This window comes from Leopardus geoffroyi, chromosome C1 (assembly GCF_018350155.1).
Source record: "Leopardus geoffroyi isolate Oge1 chromosome C1, O.geoffroyi_Oge1_pat1.0, whole genome shotgun sequence".
In the NCBI taxonomy this organism is placed as follows: domain Eukaryota; kingdom Metazoa; phylum Chordata; class Mammalia; order Carnivora; family Felidae; genus Leopardus; species Leopardus geoffroyi.
The window spans coordinates 24,184,888-24,201,710 of record NC_059328.1 but is presented as its reverse complement, the minus strand read 5'-3'; the positions used below and the strand labels follow the sequence as shown (position 1 = coordinate 24,201,710).

Below are 16,823 nucleotides of genomic sequence, written 5' to 3'. Positions count from 1 at the left end.
TTTGGGAGGGGGTGGGTCCTCTCTTGGCCTTCTCCTGACCGGTCCTTGGGGTCCAGACAAGCTAAGCCGTGCTGGGCGGGCACCTCCCAAGCTCAGCTGAACTTTGTAGAGGCTGGATCGTTTATTTTGCAGCTCATGACCGCGTCTGGTGTCGGGTTGGGGAATTTTGGTCGTTGCTTCCAACTGGGTCCTTTTCATAAGAGTAGTTCATAGGTCTGTCAGTACATTGGTTAGTAGTTCCCATTTATTGAGCAAGCCCCTCCTCTGAGGCAAGGTCTGTGCTTGGTCAATCAGTCTTGTTTTCCTAAAACTGCAACGTAGACGTACCTTATCTCTTATTAGAGGCAAGGAATCTGAAAGCTCAGAGAGGTTAGATAACTTGCCCAAGGCCACACGGTGGCAAGAATAATCCCACCACGTCCTGCAGACCAGAATAATAACCTCTATTATTGGTTTTATACATTTCCCACCACGTCCTGCAGCTTCCTTTACTTTAGGACGTTGAAAAGCAACACTCTTTGGGGGTTAGGGAAGTAACATGTATGGCCCACCTCCACCGTGCTAGGCACTAGAATATATCGCCTTTAATCATTTAATGTTTTTCGCCACGACCCCCTGAGAGCGATGTGATCCCCATCCCATATTACACATGAAGGAACTTTACAGGTCAGGGATTTCAGGGGCAGAACTGGGATTCCTGTACCGTCATAGCACAAAACCACGGTTCGTGTCTGCACAGTGCTTGACCGTTTACAAAGCACCTTCAGGACCTTCATTTCAGAACTGTCTCATTTCACAGATGAAGACAGCGGTTCATTCATGAAGTGAAGCCCCGTGTCCAAGGTCGCAAAGCTAGTAATAAGGAACAGAGCCTGCAATTTTGAAATAGACTCTGAGAACCAGGGGTAACAAAACTTATTCCATTTATTCATTCCACACTGCCCAGTACCATTCTCATAGTTGTAATAGTAGCTAACATTTATCGAACACTTTTTTTTTTTGAGTTTTATTTATCTAAGTGATTTTTGGACTCAATGTGAGGCAGGAGCTCATGACCCCAAGACCAAGAGCTGCTCACTCTACTGGCTGAGCCAGCCAGGCGCCCTTATCGAACACTCACTATGTGTCTGGTGTGGTTCTACCTGAGTTATATACGCTGGTTCCCGTGACGCTCAAAACTACCTTTGGAGGTAAGCACTGTTACCATTTCAATTTTACAGATGAGGAGATTGAGACTAGATGAAGTAACTTCCCAAGGCCACCCAGGAACTACATGGCAATGCAAAGATGCCACAGGAAACAGCCTAGAGTCCTGGGGTGGGAACCAGGCACCTGGGTTGTGTCCCCACCTCTATCTGAAACCACTTCTCCAAGGGTCTCAGTTTCTTTGCCACATCACCATTACGTCTAACTCCTGTGTGTGGCAGGCCCACACAGCTTCTGCTCTTAAGAAGCTAACACTCCATAAAATCAGCCAAGAATAATGCCAGCTTTGCCTCACAGGGGCGCTGGGTAGATTAATAAGCTAATGGCACTTGGAAGGTTTCAGCAAAGGCAGTGGATGAAGTCAGGGCACTCATTATGTGTGAAACTCACTGCCAAGGGTGGTTTATAACTATAATAAGGCGCCTGCAGCCCAGTTCCTGATCTGTTTGAGGTGTGCAGCCTTCCTTGGGAAACCGTTTGGAGAAGGTCATTCATGTCAGGGGTTAGAGCATTCCCCTGCTGTCCTGGGGGTATGGTGGCATCATGGTCTCAGGCCTTTCACTCTCGGAGGCCAGTGTTTCTAACACTTCAGAAGGGTTTCCAGCTTCCTCTGAGGGACACCCATTATTGATTGGAGTCAGAGACTAATATGCTTATTTGGGCTTCAGAGGCAGACGCCTGGGTTGAGTCCTGGTTCTGCCACTTCATCTCTCTGAAATTCCAATTGCCCCTTAAAAAAAATATTCTTTAAATGTTTATTTATTTTTGAGGGGGGGGGAACAGAGAGAGTCAGACGTGCGCAGGGGAAGGGCAGAGAGAAAGGGAGACACAGAATCCGAAGCAGGCTGCAGGCTCTGAGCTGTCAGCACAGAGCCCAACGTGGGACTCGAACCCGCAAACCACGAGGTCATCACCTGAGCTGAAGTCCGATGCTCAACCGACTGAGCCACCCAGGCACCCCTAATCCCTTTTAAAATGAGAATAATAGGGGTGCTGGGGTGGCTCAGCTGGTTAAGCATCTGGCTTTTTGATTTCAGCTCAGGTCATGATCTCATGGTTCGTGAGATTGAACCCCAAGTCGGGCCTGGCGCTCAGTGAAGAGCCTGTTTGGGATTTTCTCTCTTTCCTCTCTCTCTCTGCCCCTCCCTCCCTCTCTCTCTCTCTCTCTCTCAAAATAGCTAAATAAACTTAAAAAATATTTAAAAAAAGGGGCGCCTGGGTGGCTCAGTAGGTTGAGCGTCCGACTTCGGCTCAGGTCATGGTCTCGCAGTCTGTGGGTTCGAGCCCCGTGTTGGACTCTGTGCTGACAGCTCAGAGCCTGGAGACTGCTTCAGATTCTGTCTCCCTCTCTCTCTGCCCCTCCCCCGCTCATGCTCTGTCTCTCTCTCTGTCAAAAATAAAAATAAACATTAAAAAAAATTAAAAAAAAGACAAAATAAGAATGATACCTTCCTTATAGTATTATTTTGAAGAGTAAACTTGATAATATATTTAAAAACAATTTACCTGGGGCTTAGAATACTGTAGATGTGGGGCACCTGGGTGGCTCAGTGGGCTAAGCACCCGGCTTCGGCCCAGGTTATGATCTCAGGGTTTGTGGGTTCGAGCCCCACGTCGGGCTCTGTGCTGACAGCTCAGAGCCTGGAGCCTACTTCAGATTCTGTGTCTCCTTCTCTCTCTGCCCCGGCCCCTGCTCGGGCTCTGTGTCTCTGCCTCTGAAAATGAATAAAATTAAAAAAAAAAAAAAAAAAAAAAGAATAGTGTAGATACTTAATAATTGGTAGCTACTATCATAGCCATTATTGTTTTCTTTAGTTGATATTGTATTATTTACTGACATCTTAGGGCCAGGCTGAGAGCTAGATGAGGGAAGATTCATTCGTTTGTTCAACCATGTACTAGATTGCCCAAGGTAGGTCAATCGAAGGAGGGGAGAATCATGAAAATAGGCATTTACAATACACATGATAAGTGCTATGACAGGGGACTGCGTAAGGTGTTTTGAGACTTTAGTGGAAGAATCAATGGCCGGGAAACTCAGCGCAAGTTTTGTGGAGGAGGCAGTTCTCTGTTTCAAGTCTGTGCTTCCGGGAAGTAGAAAATGCTGCCTGCTGGAGGCAGACAGAGTGCAAATGGCAGCTGAGCCTGTGCTCCTCATCCAAGGGCCTTGAGGGCCTCTCAACTCCCACACAGTCCTGCCAGCCAGCCTTGCCCTGGAATACCCTCTCCTGGGCCACCTGCTGGTGGTGAACATCTTGGGTTCTGTTCTGTGGCTTAATGTGGCTGAGTCATAAGACCTTTCTTTTTACTGCTAAGCTCTAATGGAAGCCTTCTGGTCAGGAGCAATGCCCCAGGTCTACCTTGTGGGGATGGCCTAATGATGACTGCTGACCACTGCTTCTCCGCACAGGGCCAGATGAACATGTGTGTGGTGGAGGGGAAGCAGCCTAAGGGGCAGGAGCCCCTTCTGGACAGGTGGCATTTCTGGGCAGGTGAGACATTTTAGGGTGGACAGGGGAGATCAAGCCCCCCTCCCCAACCCTCATGGGTGAGCCTCCCCTCTTCCTCCCAAGCCAGTTTGGAATTCCTCTTTTTGGCTGCCATCCAGTAGTGGCCCAGACCACTCTCCCAACTCACCGGTGACCACATTTTCCAAACCCAAACTCAGAACTCGTGGTCTGGCAAAGAATTAAAGAATTTGTGGTCACCTTCCAAACACAAGAGAGAATAGTAGATTCTCCAGGATAATCTCTGTCGTTAAAGGGGACATTGGGTTGGAAACCCAGGCATTTTTCATACATTATATCACTGGTATGTGAAAAGAGCCCTATGAGGTAGCTAACTATTTCCACTTAATAGTTGAGAATACTCAGAGAGAGGAAATAAATTGCCCAAGATGTTCCGTCCCGGAAGTTTGAATTTGGTCTGTCAAGGAGGGTTCCTAGGATGTGTGTTTGCGTGCGTGTGTGTGTGTGTGTGTGTGTGTGTGTGTCGTGCGGAGTTGGGCGGGGAGAGAGGCAGAAACATCCTTCACAATTGCAGACGCACACACTATTTATTTGGGGCCTCGAGGAAGGGTAGCCAAGTACTGAGCTGCCCTGGTTGTCACTTCTGAGCTGGAAATCCCCGGGCAAAGGGCTCGGTCGCCGCCCCGTCCCATCAGGATCTGGCCCCAGGCTTCGCGGCTCGGGATGCGAGAAAAAGCCCTTCGACCTTGCACGTTACACAGCGGCCACCGGCCCTCGCCTCTGCCCAGGTGCGGGTTGAGGGGGCCGCGGTGTGGGCGAACGACTCCCCAGGCCACGTTCCGCCCCCCCCCCCCCCGCCCCGGTCACATGGACGCGCCTTCCGCAGCCGGGAGCGCGGAGCGGAACGAACCACGAGGAGGAGCGGGGGAGGCGCCGAGGGCAGTGGGTCAGCGCCCCGCGGGGTAGGTGGGCGGGCTCAACCGCCCCGCGAGCCGGCCGGTCAGCCAGTCAGCGGGCGCGGGGGGCGGGCCAGTGGGCGCGCGCGCCGCGCCCCGCAGCGCCCCCTGAGGGGCGGTGGCAGGAGCTGGTTCCGGCTGCGCGCGCAGCGGTGGTGGCGGCGGCGCGATCGGCCGGGCTGTAACCGTCGTCCGTCCGGTAGCGGCTGGAGCGGCAGCGGCGGCCGGGCAAGGCGCGAGGTGACGCCACAGGGCAGCGGCGGGAGCGGGGCCAGCGGCGGCAGCAGGAGACGCAGCGGCGGCCGCAGCAGCAGCAGCAAGACGGACTCGTGGACACGCGCCGCCGCCGCCGCCGGGCCGGGCCGGGTGTCGCGCGCCGAGGCTGGGGGGGAGTCGTCGCCGCCGCCGCCACCGCTACCGCCGCCGCCGCCGCCGCCGAGGTGACTGAGGAGAGAGGCGCCTCCTCGCTCCCGCCGCCGCCGGACTTCAATGCCCAGTCCCCAGCTCGCCAGCGTGAGTGCGCTCCTCCCGGGCGGCCCCCGCGCCGGCTCCCGGGGCCTCGGGGAAGGGGAGGGCGGGAGGCGCCGCAGCCATTAGTGCAGGCCCGAGACACGTCCCCGGAAGGAGGGCCGGGCCGGGCCGGGGGCGGGGGGAGCGCAGCCGGGAAGCGTGGAGAACGAGGGTGGGTGAGGAAGGGGGGACTGTGCGTGTGCAAGAATGTGGAGTGTGTGTGTGGGGAATGTGCGTGCATGAGGGGGACAGTGTGAGTTGAGGAGAGGGCTGGGTGTGCATATGGGGTGAGGAAGACTGAGTGGGGGGTGTGGATGGGAGAGTTGGGGGCCGTGTCCGGGGTCAATGTGTGTGTGTGAGTGCGGGCGGAGTGTAGAGGGCAGTGGGGGTGTGTTGGGGGAGTGTGCGTAGGCGACAGGGGTAAATGGGGGAGAGTGAGGAAGCGGGAGAGGGAGAGAGCGGTCAGTGTATGGGGTAGAGTGGGGGGGGAATATGAGTGGTGCGTGAGAGGGAGGACGGGGAGAGGGTGAATGGCAGAGGAGGGAGCGTGGAAGGGTGTGCCTGCGATTGTCCAGCGTGTGAGCGGGCATCCTGGAGACTCTCCGTGATCGTGATCGCTGTGTATGGCGATAGTGAACCCGCGTGTCCTCGGTTAGAGAGTTCTTTCCAAGAGCGTCTTGTTCCTGGGTTTCAGTATGAGGAAACGGTATAGGAGTCTATTCCAATGGCACTATAATCTTCTGGTTCTGCGATTTCTAAAAGAACGGTCGTGTTTTTTCGGAAGGGGGGGGGAGGGTGAATGTTTTCCCCCATGTCTTATGACATCCATATAAATTTCTAAATTTGTCAAGGACATGGTCTTCATCCCAACCTAGTCTGGCCCTCTGAACGCCAACTTGTCTATTGCCCAGGATCCTCGACTCTTGTCTTTAGAGTGTTCAGAGGCATAGACGCTTTTGTACAAGTACTGCTGGTTTTTCAGGTGAAAGGTATTTTATTGTTAGGTAAGTGGAAAGAATTTTTGTTAGGTTTTGGCTCTTTCCTACCCTTCTGGAGAAGAACTCTTAAGAAAAAATAATGTGATGATGATGATGATGAAGAAGAAGAAAAACCACAGGCTAGTTTATTATTCCCTGGAGTTTGTCAAGAAACAAACATATAAAGTGCTCAGCAGTTCTAGCATCACCACAGACCTACTTGTCTGTTTGGAATCACCAAACTACAACTGGTGCTGGATTAGAATATGGTAGTTATTTACAGTAGTTTCAGACAGGAAGTGAGTGAAGTTATGCCTTGTTCAATGTGCAAAGGGAAATTAAGGCTGCGGAACAACACATTGTTAAGGCTCCAGAATCACTTGTGTTGGTGAAGATGGTGAGAAGTTGTTTGCCTGTATTTTGATCTGACATTTTCAAGATTGTTTCATATTGGATAGTGAAAAGACTTTTTTTTTTTTTTTTAAATGATTATTTATTTTTGAGAGAGCGAGTGTGAACGGGCGAGGGGCAGAGAGAGAGGGAGACATAGAATCCGAAGCAGGCTCCAGGCTCTGCCTGTCATGACCTGAGCTGAAGTCAGTCACTCAACTGACTGAGCCACCCAAGCGCCCCTCGAATAGACATTGTTAATGGACTTTGCCAGATTCTTGTGTTGTGGAAGTAGGGGTTTTTGATAAAGAGTATTTGGTATGGATTTTACACTTTAATGATAAGTTTCTTAGAAGTTGGGAGTCTTTCAATATGATAAGCAAAGAGGAAGGTAGTCCTTTTGATAGTAGACACAATCGAATTATAGACCACAGCATCTACGTGTAATTAGAAGTCTGAAATTATATTTTTTCTAGAGTGTTCTTCTCATTCACTAGCATGCCATGCTCTCTGCTTTCAGAAGTAGTGAATAGTATTGTTAACTAATATTCAGTGGGGGACTGGATTAATTAGTATTAAGTGCCTGTTGTGCACCAGGTACTTTTTATACACTCTCATTTAAATCTCACAGCTACTGTGAAGGTTGTAGGGATCCTCATTTACGTTTATTTGGCACATACTGAGTGGTTTTTGTTTGCTAGGCACTTGGGATTCAGTGCTGAGCCCTCAATGACTTACAGTGATGAGATGAAGAGATAATAGAGACGCAAAGAGGTTAAGTAACTTGTCCCAGGTCACAAGATAATAAGAATTGGAGCTGGATTAAAAACCCAGGTCTGTCTGATTCGAGTCCTTGGTTTTTCCACTACACCATCACCACCCTCGCAGTAGGTTGTCTCACTTCGAGGTTTCTCAACCACACAGTGACCCAGCAGCTTCTGCAGATGAGAAATGTTGAATTTAATGCAGAAGACTAGATGGCCAGAGGCAAAGGGATCATTTAGGAGATGCTGACTTGAGGCTCTTTGGGGCCTAAGCTAGGCTTTTATGTGGGTGGAGATTCTGCCTTGAAACTCTTGGGGCCCCAGGGTGTGTGCTTTGAGACATAGTTTTTATGAGGCACCTGGGATATGTCTGGGAGAGGAAAGTCTGATTAAAGAAACCCATCAGCCTTTTATGTTTTTTTATTTTGGGGGAAAGAGAAAGAGTTACTGGGGTTAAGAGCCAACTAGAAGTTGTCATTCCTATGTGAAAGTCTTCTCTGTTCAGCTGTATGAGATATTTAACTCAGATTGTGAAGGCAAGTGAGAAAATACATGTGGAAGCACTTTGTTAATTATAAATTGAACTATATAGATTCAAAATATTATCACCATTAAGACCTTTCTAAGGCAACAGTTTGTCATATTTAGTAACTGGAAAAAGCTAGCATTTAGGACACCTATACAAATGAAAAATTGTTTAGAACTGCTGAACTGGGTATATTCTGACTCAGAACAGCAAAAGTCAAACCACTCCCTCCATGAGTCAGTCTAGTAATATTTAATTTGAACGAACCAAATTTATAGGCAGAAATCATTTACAACATCATTGAACTTTGGTGGCACTAGGAAGAGTAAATGTTTGAATGCTTTTGTGTATAACTTTCTTAAAAAGTTTGAAAGTCTCATATTTCCTTGAAAAGATATTTGTGTGAAATGAGGTAAAATAGATTTGTTTTTCTTAAGATTTAGCTCTTTGTTTAACAATTTGTCTTAACTTTTTTTTAATGTTTATTTATTTTTGAGAGAGAGACAGAGAGACAGTGTGAGCAGGGGGAGGGGCAGAGAGAGAGAGGGGGACACAGAATTGGAAGCAGGCTCCAGGCTCTGAGCTGTCAGCACAGAGCTGGACGTGGGGCTCGAACCCACAGACCCCGCGAGATCATGACCTGAGCTGAAGTTGGAGGCTTAACTGACAACCACACAGGTGCCTCTTAACATTTTTTCTTTCAAAGGTAGAAGTTTTGTATGTAATAGTTATAGAACTTTTTATGATTTTGAGACAAAGTTGAAATTTAGTAAAGGTTCATTTAACAGGGTTTTATACTATACCTTTTTGTTGGAATATGGGATTGTTAACCAGTGAAGCCTCTAGAAAAAACATTTACAGATAAGATGCAGAGGGGCAGTACATAAATTTTTAGCTGTTGCTCTTGGAAGAGCGAAACTTAAGTTAGAGTGAAATCCAAGTTAGATTGATTTCTTCAAGTACTGTATAATCAGCTATACTACTTATAGAAGTTGGGGATCTTTAAACGTTTTGAGCAACTGAATATCAAGATCCATCATTTTAACGTGGTAGATTTAGTTATGTTTATTGAGTAGGGCAGTGGTAGAGATTTTGAGGTCATAGGATACTTGTGATGTCCAACATTATTACACTTTAAATTTCAACATTCCCTTCTTGAGAGTCTTATGTATGCTGAATCATAAATCTTACTTAAAATTCATAATAATCCTTTGAGTAAGTGGCATTCTTTAAATTGTACAGATAAAGAAATTGATTTATAGAATCAGTTGTTGAATCCCAGGTTTTGGAATCCAAGTTAAAGAGTATCAGTAAATAGATGGCAGTGGATAAAAAAAAAATTCCCCTTGAGGCTTAAGGTACTTAAATCTCTGGCTAAACTTGATTTTTGAGTTAACTCTGGTCATTTTATAGGGAGGTATATAGGAGTTAAGTAGACGTTAAAGAAGTTGGCCTTGGGGCACCTGGCTGGATCAGTCGGAGAAGCATGTGATTCTTGATCTCAAGGTCATGAGTTTGAGCCCCACATTGGGTAGAGAGATTACTTAAATAAATAAATAAATACATAAGCAGATGAACTTAAATTTAAATACATAAGCAGATGGCCTTTTGTTTGAAATGTAGTTTTTAGGGTTTTTTTTTTTTTTTCTTTTTTTCTTTTTTTTTTTTTAAAGGATACTTCAGTTACCTGCATATTTTTTGTTTGCTCTTTTGGTGATATTGCTGCTTTGAGAGTTTTCTTAAGACACTAGTTGGGTTATATAGAGACTGATGATTATTTTCTAAGATAAAGCAAGAGTCTGTGATGTTACAGTTCACATAATTTTGTACCTTGGGTTTGTTAATGAACAATGGATACCACCAATTACAAATTTTGGGGGAAATGGTGATTTGAGTCTGTTAATCTGGAATGTTAGAAGAGCCTTTTATCCATTTTCATCCTTAGGGCTAGGGTATATGTATAGAGGTGTCTGGTCGCTTTCTCTAGTTACCCTTTGTTTTACTGACTGAACCACATTCTCTAGCTCCTTTGACTTCTGGCCACTGTCTTGGGACTTGGAGCCCTATAGGACTGCTTGATGTAGAGCCCAAGTAGGTATTGTACGTATGTTTTCTCTCCTTGGAGTAGTGGAGATCTATGTGGGCTTAACGGAAATTGTCACTAGTCTAGCACCTCTAAGAAAGAAGCTGCACAGCACTGTGGGCTCTGTCCACTTTCCACAGTTACCCTGTGGAGTTAACAGGACCTGGGTCAGAAAATGACCCTTCTGCACGTCTTACGGTGGTTTTCCCTGAACTATCTGTTCAATCAGCATAGATTGACAGGGCACAAAATCTTTCCTGACAAAATGACTGTGAGGAGTTGACAGATTATACCAACAGTTTTTTGTTACTTGAATACAAATGTTTTTTGTTTGCCTGCATGGATTTCTTACCCATACATTCTGTAATACAGCATCTACTTCATTTTAAGGGGCCTAGAAACTAAATTTCATCATTTGAATATAAATTTACGTTGCACAACATTGCCTTTTTAAACGATAGAGGATTTTAAGCTTTTCTGTGACTCTTTTCTAGTTGAGCCTGTTTTGAAAAAATATTTTGACCATTAGAATGGTCTTTACCTTTAGAGATATTTAATTCCTTTCATAGTATTTTTGGGTTGAAATTTCATTCTTCTCAGAAAATGTTAATTCTTTTGGCATAAAATGCACACATGATATATTTGCTTTAGCAGATCAGATAAATTACTTTGTGTTTTTATTTCTGCAGTGGTCAAAAATGTTGGCTCTTAACTAATGTATCCTTTGACAAGAATTCAAATTCAGTCTGCTTTCTTGTAGTCCTCTTTTAGTTTTAGTTGAGATTTGAGCAGTCTTATAGGAGACGTTCACTAGGTTGTATCACCACAGTATCCGTAAATTGGATTTATAGACATATGCTGATATTTACTGTTTTTAGCAGCAAAACAAATTGATGTTTTTTACTTTCCATTATTTATGAAAAGCCTCTCATGAGGGAGCAGAATGACTGGTTAGTGCAGAAGGATATGAGTCATCGGCAGGGTTTGTCAGCAAATTGAGAAGGATATGATGGAGAAACAATAGATTCTAGTGACATTATTCTTCATTCCACACGTGTGGATGCAAACAAGTTTCCTTTGGTGATTCGTTTAAGTTACTCAAATAATTTAGATCTTCCAAGATGAGAAGCAGTCCAAATTTAAGTCATAGACTATGCCGTGAATTGTTTTTCTAGTGAAATGAGATCTTCATTTGGAGGTTGTCAACAAGTAGAATTTAGTTAAACCCCTCTCTCTGTTTACTAGGAAAAATAATTCACCTATGAGGTAGGAGTTAGTAAGTTGAGAGTCTGTTTTTGTGAAGCTTGTAACTATGGACGTGCTTGGTAGATCAGAAGATGTCCACCAATGTGACGTATTTGTTTTCTGTCATTGAGTAAAGAGTCACTCCCTGACTACTACTCCTACTTTTAAATTCTTAAAAGCTTTTATTGCATTCAAATTGGTTTGAAATTCTCAGCATGCTCAAGGCCTCCTAGAGTTATTTAACCAAAGACTCCTTTCCTTTCTCAAGGCATGCTACCATGGCCCTTCACTGTTTCTACAGTCTTGCCAGAAAAGTTTTACCTTTCCTCAGAAGTCGTAATCCTCCTCCATTCTACTCATATTTACTTTGTGTCTTCAAAGTATGTGGCATTAATATGAAATTTTAATGTCCCTCATCAAATATTTTCACCCACGTGGATTCTTTTAGGCTCTTGATCCTGGATAGTGTTTGTATGGTGTGCACAAAGAGCTCCACAAAGGCTCGTTGTTATATTGGATATGCTGCACTTTAGTATCATTCAGAGGTGGCATACTGTCCCCCATCTCAGTAAGCATTTGGAGGAAGAGGACGAGAAAGTACGTTTTGCATTCTTTAAGTTGGAAGAGAAGGAAGGTGAATCCATGTTGACCTAAACTGGTGAGCAAAGAATAATAATCCCTTGACATGGTGTTATAGAGGTATTTCACCATTTTTACTTCACTTTCGTGTTTTAATGTGAAACAACTGCTTTCACTGTATGGTTTTTAAAGATTGTGAATGTTGTGTTTTATGAAAATAAACATCAAGCCATTAATGGACAATTGGTGGGTAGACAGTATATTTTAAAAGGCCACTGGCAGCTCCAAATAGAATGATTTGGGTTCTTGTCTATCTTGTATTACAGTGAGTACACAGAGAGAGATGGCTGTGAAGTACAATGTAATTTATAAAAAGCAAGTTTAGGAGAGGAAGTGAAGTGTAACTTAACCGGTTTTAGGGGAAACTTGGACCAAAATGCCCTAACAGCAGAAAAATTTTTGGGGCTCAAACAAAAGAATTTATGCTGACAAGATGTAATTTGGAATGTTTTTTATTCTGTATCCTGTGCATAGCTTCCTTCCCTCCCTGTCAGTGGTGGATATTTAAACAGGACCTTTAAATAATGTTCAATATATTTGACAAAATGGGGAAATGAAAGAGTTAAGCTGACCCATAAACCGCTCAGCTCTGAAACATATATTTTAAATAATGCTAACAATAGCCTGGAAGTTCTTACTTTGCATGCTGCTCCTGTGCTGTAGGTTATTTTGAAAGGTGATTCAAATAACCTTTTCCCAAGTATCTATTTTGCAACCTCAGGGAACTCACAGCTGTTACAGTCATTCTAACTGTCCTGATATAGCTCAGAAAATATTTCAAAGTGGTGTTGACAGGATGAATCCAGGTGTCCTTGTGGATTTTCTTTCTTCTTTCTTTTTCTTTTTTTCTGGATTTTCACTACTGAATTCGCATTATTACAGTTGAAGTTCAGAACCTCAAATGTATTTCTTTATTAATGAAATAATCAATTCAGTGGCTCTGGGTTAATGTACATATAGTGATGTTGGAAACTAAATTAAAATGATTAAAACTTATTAAATTGTTTTCCAGGAAAATTACTTAGCCTTTTGAGGTTAAAGGAGGTAAGAAAGGAAAAAAACAAATATTAGAATTTAATTATACGGGAGTGCTGCTGAATTTGAGATAGTTATTATTTTTTTTAATTTTTTTTTTTAACGTTTATTTATTTTTGAGACAGAGACAGAGCATGAACGGGGGAGGGTCAGAGAGAGGGAGACACAGAATCTGAAACAGGCTCCAGGCTCTGAGCTGTCAGCACAGAGCCCGACGCGGGGCTCGAACCCACGGACCGCGAAATCATGACCTGAGCCGAAGTTGGCTGGTTAACCGACTGAGCCACCCAGGCGCCCCATGAGATAGTTATTATTATATAAAAGAGGTTACCACAGTTATTTAGGAAAACCGTGAACTTAAACTTTATAACATTGGGAGTCTTAAAGTGCACGTAAACTAAAGTCTTTAAACGCAAAGCCCGTGAAGAGGATAGCCGTAATATCTTTGCCTAGAAAGGAAAAGTGTGAATAAATAGAATCAATTTAATAGAGCTATTTAACTTAACTTTTAAAAGATTTAAAAGGTTGCCTAGATGGCTCAGTTGGTTAAGCGTCCCAACTCTTGATTTCGGCTCAGGTCGTGATCCCAGGGTTGTGAGATCAAGCCCCACGTTGGGCTCTCAGCTGAGTGTGGAGCCTGCTTGGGATTTTCTCTCTCTCCCTCTCCCCTGCTCATACACTCTCTCTAAAATAATAATAAAAAATAACAAAAGATTTACTGAAATCAGTAAGATTAAGCCCAATATTAGAATTGTGCTGTTAGGATTTTTAATGTTATTACCAGTATTCAAATAACTATTAAAATTAAAAAAATTTTTTTTTTGAGAGAGAGAGCACGAGTGAGCAAGGAGCAGAGGGAGAGAGACAGAGAGTGTGGAGTGCAGAGGCCACAGTGGGGCTTGAGCTCACCCCATGTGGGGCTCGAACTCAAGAACCGTGAGATCATGACCTGAGCTGAAGTCAGACCCTTAACCGACTGAGCCACCTAAGTGCCCCTAAAAGTTTTTTTTTAATGTTTATTTATTTTTGAGAGAGAGAGAGAGAGAGAGAGAGAGAGAGACAGATGAGTGGGAGAGGCACAGAGAGAGGGAGACACAGAACCTGAAGCAGGCTCCAAGCTCTGAGCTGTCAGCACAGAGCTCAACCTGGGGCTTGAACCCACGAACTGTGAGATCATGATCTGAGCTGAAGTCTGTCGCTTAACCGACTGAGTCACCCAGACGCCCCTCAAATGACTATTTTGGAAAAACTGAAAACTGGCCATAGTCCTGTTACCACCGTTTAAATTTTATTTAAATTTAAAGGAAAAATAACATTTTTGGGAAAAGAAATTCAGCTGGAGAATTGCTAATTTTTAGAGAAACAGTAAAGTACAAAATTGAAAAGTAAATATTTTCAAGTGTGGTATTGAAAATATTTAATGCAGTTTTCATCTTATAGTTATTTGTAGAGGTAAGAATTACTAGAAAATGACAAGTACTTCTAATCACTAGGGCACATACAAATTTGAAAACCACTCCCTTTTCATTTGAGTGGGAACAGAGCCCACAGGACTTCAGTAAATAACGGTCACTGTTCTCAGAAGCAGGTGCGATTGTTGGTTAATGACTTTCCTTTCTGAGTGGCAGGCCATGTATCTCAGGCTGGTTCTGAAATGTTAAGATACTTTCCCACCATCAAGGTCATGATTTCTTTTTATATAAGTGATTATTGATTTCTGTACTGGAACTTGATTCTCAAGTTCCCTCCTTAAATGAGGAAGTGGAAAAGTGGGAATAACCAAGACAGTAACTATGAAACTTTTTTTTTTTTTTTTTTTTTTTTTTTAGCAGTAAAGAAGCATCTTGGTATTTTTAGCTTGTTTACAGATATTTTGGATCCTAATTTGTGTAGAATTTAATGATACCTCTTTCCTTATCAACTCCCTGCCACTGTAATAGGGGAGGGGAACTAACATTAATTTGAATTGTCTAAGTTCACGGATTCAGATGTATACAATTTTAGCTTGATAAATGGCAACCATCGAGGGATGAACGAAGTAGCAGAGAGAGTAGAACTGTTGTTTCTACAAGGCTCTGATGAGTTGGTAGGGTACGAAAGAAGAGTACGATTTCAGTTTGAGACCGGTAACTAGAAGATTCATTAGCGAAGTTGAGTTCTCCTTAATTAACAAGTCTTTAAGATACATTTTCCCACAAACGGTCAGGATGCAGTAGATACAGAAGAGTCTCCCTACTCTTCTTGCATGGCGTTGTGGTGATTTTATGGTCCATTGTTTGAATAGACTCAGAATATTAAGTTAGGCTTCTCTGAGTTCTTGGAGTTACTCAGGGCCTTCTTTTTTCACAGACCCCACATCCAGTCTGGACAGATCTACCTCAGAGTATATCTTGAAACTGATCCCTCCTTATCCTCTACTGCTATTACCATGGTCCAAGCTATTTCTCTCCTGATACGGCTAGCAGTGGTTCCTACCAGATCTCCCTGTTTCTGCCCTCACTACTCGTATTATCTGTCTCCACATAGCAGCTAGAGTGGTCTTTTTAAACATAAGTTGTCAATCTTCCTTGAAACCTTATCATTTTTCTTGGAACAAGACCGAAATACTTACATTGACCTTTAAGGCTCTCTTATTTCTCTGACCCTATTCATTCCATTGCCTTCTCTGCTCCGGTAGCACTAGCCCCCTTGCTGTTCCTAGAACACTCCAAGCATGGCCCCACCTCATAACCTTTGCAACAGCTAATCCCTTTTGCCTAGAATGCTCCCTCAAATATCTATTTGGCTCACACCCCCAGGTCTTGGATAAAATGTCACTTTTTTCAGTGAGGCCTTTTCTGATAGCCTTATTTAAAATTGGAATCCCTCTCTTTTCTGGCACTGTAGATTCCCCTACTTTGCATTTTCCTCTGTAACAGTGGCATAGTTTGTCTTTTTCTGCCTACTAAAATATAAGATCCACCCTGACAGGAATTTTTGTTTACTGCTCTTGCTGCATCTGTAAAAGTATATGACGCATAGGAAATGTCTAATATACACTTGAATTATTAATAAATTGTTAATTAGCCAAATTGCAAGGAGGATGTCTTAACTCTTCAGAAGAAGGAATTCTTTACCGTTGACAGATTATTCATTTCTAGTTTAAGAGAAGTGCTGGTGTCTTTGTTGAAGTGAGATGAATTTGTTTTAGGAAGAGATTGTTGCAAGGTTTTAGCCTTATATGCAGTATAATGCTTTCATGTTGCCTGTTTGTACAAACCAAGCTGACTCAAATTTGCATGACTTCCTGTAGAATTTCTGGTAAGAAAAGCAACAGTAAATGTATGCTTGCTTGTTTTTCTAGACCTTTGCTCTTAGATTTTTTCTTAGGTCTAGAATTCTTTATTGTGCATTTATGTTATAATTTACTGTTTTAATTTGGTGAATACTGGTGTGACCCATCAAATTAGAGGGTTTATTGTATTATTTAATTTGGAAATAGGGGTAATTTCTCAGTGGAAAACTTGATGTGAGTGGATTGACAGGATTTTTAAAAGGATGCCTAGTAAGTTTGGGTTGCCCTCAGATTCTGTTCATTTATGTTTGAACTTAGAATTACAGTTGCCAAAGAGGAACCTGAATGTTACTCAATAATTTAATACTTTTTTTTTTTTTAATTTTTTTTTTTTCAACGTTTATTTATTTTTGGGACAGAGAGAGACAGAGCATGAACGGGGGAGGGGCAGAGAGAGAGGGAGACACAGAATCGGAAACAGGCTCCAGGCTCTGAGCCATCAGCCCAGAGCCTGACGCGGGGCTCGAACTCACGGGCCGCGAGATCGTGACCTGGCTGAAGTCGGACGCTTAACCGACTGTGCCACCCAGGCGCCCCAATTTAATACTTTTTTTAAAGTTTGTTTATTTTGAGAGAGAGTGCACATGCATGTGTGTGTGGGAGAAGCAGCAGAGAGGGAGAAAGAGAATCCCAAGCAGGCTGTTAGCGTGGGTCCATCTTGGGGCTCAATCTCACAAACACTAAGATCAT

General features: G+C 43.7%; 1 protein-coding gene across 3 annotated transcripts in view; it reads left to right on the top strand.

Moving 5' to 3' along the window:
* Positions 1 to 4,230: 4,230 nt before the first annotated feature.
* The window catches only part of PTP4A2 (protein tyrosine phosphatase 4A2), a 32,203-nt gene continuing 19,610 nt past the window's right edge, over positions 4,231 to 16,823 (top strand). Inside the window, exon 1 of one of the 3 annotated variants that reach the window (XM_045476491.1) lies at positions 4,231 to 4,462. The gene's annotated coding sequence lies outside the window, so the exon portion shown is untranslated. Of the gene's footprint in view, positions 4,463 to 5,015; positions 5,144 to 16,823 lie in introns of those variants that run through there. The other 2 variants (XM_045476489.1, XM_045476492.1) reach the window with 2 other exon arrangements.